This window comes from Miscanthus floridulus, chromosome 14 (genome assembly GCF_019320115.1).
Source record: "Miscanthus floridulus cultivar M001 chromosome 14, ASM1932011v1, whole genome shotgun sequence".
Taxonomy (NCBI): domain Eukaryota; kingdom Viridiplantae; phylum Streptophyta; class Magnoliopsida; order Poales; family Poaceae; genus Miscanthus; species Miscanthus floridulus.
This window is the reverse complement of record NC_089593.1, coordinates 8354367-8359722: the sequence shown is the minus strand read 5'-3', so window position 1 is coordinate 8359722 and position 5356 is coordinate 8354367. Positions and strand designations below refer to the sequence as shown.

General features: G+C 50.4%; 1 pseudogene; it reads right to left on the bottom strand.

Annotated features, from left to right (window-relative positions):
* Positions 1-3449: 3449 nt before the first annotated feature.
* LOC136502970 (jasmonate-induced oxygenase 4-like) lies at positions 3450-5356 on the bottom strand (annotated as a pseudogene).

Below are 5356 nucleotides of genomic sequence, written 5' to 3'. Positions count from 1 at the left end.
CGCGCCCTTCTCTCGCAGAGTTGATAGGGCGGCGACAAGGGCGCTCGCTGCCCCAGTAACATGGCTGCTAGCATCAAGGCCTGGAACAGATAATTTACCCTGCGAGCCAGTTAAGCAGCCTGTTCTTTCTTTGGCTCCCCAGTTCCTGCAGCCACCACAAACCAGGCATTAGCATTAGTAGTCGAAGCAACGAAATGAAGCACTAATGCTAATCAGTTTCATATTCCAGACTAAGAGTTTCAGGCACCGTACTTGGTTTAGGAGCATCATAGGTCTTAGTGGCGACACCCTCGCCTTGAGAGCGACTACTTTCTGGCATTGTATTAACTATCGCAGATTCATGGCGCTTTGGAGTTTTATTACTTGATGCTGGACCATCATGGCCATTTGGTGTGATACTCAGTGCTAGAGAATCACAGCCCTTGATGCTCGTATCAGCTATCACAGGTTCATGCAACTTTGGCGCTTTACTTGGTTGCTAGACTTGGCTTGACACTCGGCGCCATAGAATCATGGCCCTCGATCTTCATGGATGGTGATTTTCCATGGCCTGCACATAAATGACAACCTTAATGATCCATACATGGTAGGCAGCAATCGTATTGCACAGAGGCTTACCTGGTGCAAGAACTGGAGGTATGGCAACCAGTGTCGAACTGTTCTGGCATTTTACTAAATCACGAGGTGATGGGCTTCGTGACGCAATACCAAGTGAAAGGAATTTCTGGCCTTCAGGTGTCATTCTTGGTGCAGAATTGAGTTGTTTCTCTTCTCGAACGTGCCGTTGGCACGGTATTCATTAAGCGGAAGTAGAGTTTTACAAATTAAAGTTGGGACGGTAATTTTTAATTACTGAGCCAAACACTGACAGAGATCACACAATTGTGATTTACAAAAGAAAATACTTAGCGACCAAGAGAAGGATCAAGCACCCCCGGAGGCCCTGAGTTCAGTGGCTAATGAGCGTCTCCTCGAAGCCAATGAGGTTCAGCTCCATGGCAACCGGATCGAAGTCTGGAGCGAAGAGCGCCTGAAGGGCCTCTAGTTTGGAGGGCGACAACGGCACAGCGAAGAGGCCTTGAGACTGTCCAAAAGCGACAGGGTCCGGACCCTGCTGGCCTATCTGCGATCCACAGCTTTTGCTTGAGCACATTTTGTGCTTGGAGAGTCGGGTTGGAGGCCTTGGTCTTAGCTGCCAAGCCTCCCACTCCGACGCACCCGACATCACCACTGACAGTGTCCTGGATTTTCTCAACCTCGCTTGCTGAGCAACGGGGTGTCGAGCGGGATGCATACCCGCGCCTCCAATTGTGCCAACCAGGACTGTGCCCTCGATACGGGCGGCGCCGTGTTGTCGGTGCCCGGATGGCCACCCGCGTTGGCGTAGAATCGGCCGCCAGATCCGCAACGCCGTGCTGTTCCATCCTTGGGTGGTGCGACTTGCGGCATCTCCAGCTCAGGCGACAACGGTGGTGAATCCATCGTTAGGGAGGCGCCCGCCGGAGTAGTGGGGCAGCAAGGCGTTGTTGGTCCCGCTATTCGGGTCACGCCAAGCGTGCGGTGAGCTCCTCCAGCATCGGGTCAACCCACGCGGGAGGCCCCGCGCCCACGCAGGGCTGCAAGACCAGCGGGTCTGGCTCCTGAAAGCAGGCAGCAGCAATGGTAGAAGCTTCGCCCGGCGCCGTCGGAGCGGCCCGTGCCGACCTCCCTAGACGCCTTCGTCGTTAGTGTCGTTGGCTGCCGCTGGCAGGAACAACGGTGTCCGGCATGGTCGCACCAGTGCCACGCGAAGCACCTTGGTCCGCCGGCCGAGCAACGGAGCTGCTGGTGGGGTCACTGTGACCCTCCCTGGTAGCACAGTCGGCTGCTGCAGCGGTTTCCGGCGGCGTAGCGGTGCCGGTGGCCTCGCCGCGGTCGGCTACAGCGTCGCCGGGGAAGTCGGTGTTGTGTAGTACTGGCTGTGTCCGGCGTCTTGTCCGCTGATGCCTCGTTCACCGCCGCTGTCGCCGCCTTCGGCCGACAGACGCTGGAGCAGACAACGCAGGCGTGGCCGTACCCGCCTCCACCGGACCACCGTTGGCGGGTGGTCGTGTGGCAAAGGTCCCGGGCAAGCGGTCGTGGCCGCCCGCCTATACCAGCAGCTGTAGGAGGCCTCCGCCGCTGGCCACCACCGTCCACTGGCCGCCGAGGCCGCTTGTCCCTGGCCAGAATTGAGTTGTTTCACACCTGTACTTTTGGAATTTCCAAATGACAAGCTTGGTACAGCAAATTCATAGCCCTTAGGAGTGACGCCTGGAGCAGAAACTCCATGGGTTTGGGAGGTATTAACTTGTGCTAGAGAAGCATAACCAGGACGTCCTGTGGTTGCTGTGCTAGATTTGCTAACTTCCCGACCAGGAGGTGAAGAGCTTCCAGAAACTGTCCTCAAAAGGCCTTCATGAACTATAGGTGCCACTCTTCCTACAAAGGAATCTTGGTTTTTGGCACACGAGCGAGGGGGAGGTCGTGGGTTCGAATCCTGGCCATGGCTAAGGAGCGGGTGTGTGTGGCTGACTAGTGGGGGCCTCCCTGGATTAAAAAAATTGCTATTTTCTAGTAATTTTTCGTGATTTCTGGAAATCGATTTGTAGGGGCGGATCAATATTCAGCCACCCCTATAAATCATCAGTCGCCTGGCCAACCGCCCCTACGAATTGGGCATTTGTAGCCGTGGTTGCTTAGAGGCGGCTGACAAAACCACGGCTATAAATACACATGAGGCCCCTACAAATGCCTACTGACGTAGTGTTTTGGGTTCGTGATGACGTGTTTCTTTTTAGGTTTCTATACACCACGGTCCTTAAATGGGTCCACAGACTTCTGGTGTTCCCATTCGGCCATTTCTACACCGTCCTAGTCGTGTTGGCTCGTCCGGCCAGCTTCACTTGCTAGGCACTATGCAGCCTCATGTAGGTTCCAGGACATCTGAGGCTCTGGTGGTTCATATAGAACATGCATTTTTCTAGCCATTTTCAGGTCCTATATAGCCCGTTCTATCACGTTTCGTGAGCTACATATCATCATGTGAGTTACAGACAATTGAATCCAAACTAAAATATAGTTCCAAACTACACACGAGCTGAGGACTTGTTATTGAATAGAAATGCATGCTTGTACATACATGGTTACTGCAATCAACCACACCGACTGAAATTCGTACAGACCAATCGATGATTTCTAGCTAGTCACAACTTATATTAACACATGACTATCTGCAGTTTCCAGCACTACAGGCAAGCTGACTAGCTGAGTAGCTGGTGTTATTCTGGCATCACAATGCAAACACGCCAGCTGCAAGCATATGCATACATGGGCAAACATACTTAATAATAAGATACAGAAGATAGTTGCTATAGGTCAACTAGCTGCATGCACTTTATTCCCATCTCTCTTGCTCGCGTGCAGCTAGGTTAATTCATGGTGATGCTGGTGTTGCAGCTAGAGAGGGACTCCACCTGCGCCCTGCCTCGGCGCCCTTGGTGCGCACGTAACTTGCGGGTACTCGTTGAAGGTGATGGCCGGCTGACCGTACACCGCCGGCGACTCGGGGCCCACCAGCTGAGCCGCCGGCGAGATGGGGAGGTCGCCGCAAGGGTTGCAGAAGAAGGCGATGGTGAGGCGGTCGTCGCCGGAGCTAGCCAGCGCGCGGTGCTCCACACTCTTGTACGCGCCGTTGCTCAAGATCTGTTCCATATTCATCATGCATCATCCACCATATAAGTATATTGCATCGATCGAGTACTAGCTAGTGTGTGTGTGTCTATATATATATATATACTAGCTAGTGTGTGTGTCTATATATATATACACACACACAAACAAAAATTAGTAGTGCATGCGGCATACATGCTTATGTAACTGTGTACGCATGCATTTGAATGTTTGCAAAGCATATGCAGCACTATGGGTTACACTATTCAGTTTCTTTTGATTATTTCACGGTCCATCAGCCTGATGCGCACGTCAGCTCCATGCTGTGTTCAACTCTTACATACTACCGCTATATATACTTGATGTAAAGATAATAAAGCTACTACTTCACGCAAAAACAACAATTTTCCCTCTAGTATATGTATAAAAATATAAAGATAAACAGGGATATAATATAGGGTTAATATAACCTGAATTTGATCTCCAACGTTTACAACAAAGGCACCCGGGATCGGCTGCACCGTGACCCCATGTGTTCCCCTTGCGTACCTGCGTCCCCTTGACATTTTCATCAACAAGGAGCAAGGTGATACCGCCAGGATCAGAGTGAGAGGAGAGGCCAAGGGTCAGCTCAGGCTCTGGGCACTTTGGATAGTAGTTTACACGCATGCTTGCTGAGATGCCCTTACTTCCACCAAAGGCCATGTGAAGGTAGTCCTCATCTAATCCTAAGGTGCTTGACATGGCCTTGAGCAGTACTTCACTCAGATTCATTAGCTCGGATGCATACTTCTCAGTCACCTCCCTGCACATACATACAAAGAGACATAAGTTTCTTGACATATGTATGAGCTTTCATTCACGATTCATATATATGTAAGGGCTTTCACTCATCTCGCACGTCGTAATCGTATAGAAGTTAGTTTTTTATTTTGTATTTCAAGCTACTTGGCTTTGATCAAGTTGAATTATTGCACACCGATACATCTGGTAATAAGAAAAAGAAGCAAAAGACATCTGAATTCTAAGTTGGATCACATGTACAGTTAACATAACAAAAGATATGGTAGACACCATGCATAATAAATAAATTGCAGAAGAGAAAGTTAAATTAAGCTAGATATCAGATCGTCTCATTCACGTATTACCTCAGGTGACGAGGCATCTCTGGCCACTTCTCAAGGTTCCTCAGATCATTTGGCCGGAGGTTTAGGAAGTAATAGTCACTCCAATCCAAGGTTGCACCTTTCTCAACTCCAAGGCGGATCCCATAGCCCTCGTATGTCACCGGTGAGTTTGCATATAATTTTTTCTCTTCCATAGGCAGGTCAAAGAACTCCCTCCATGCCTCTCTCATCCTCTTTACTGAATCGATGCCCACACCATGATTCACTACTTGGAAGAATCCCCAGTTCTTGCATGCTTCACCGATTGCATCTAGCACCGCTTGGCGATGCTCGGAGATATCGTAGAAGCATGCAAGATCAATGATAGGGATGCTAAGATCAGGAGAATTCATGCTAGTTATGCTACCACAAGGACGCTCAGATGGAGGTTTGATGTATTGTTGTGGCACAGTGGGCACGCCAGAGTTGGAAAGGGTTTGTACAGGTACAATGGGTTCTGGCCAGCAATGGTCAGTGATAGTTGCCATGATGAGAAGTGA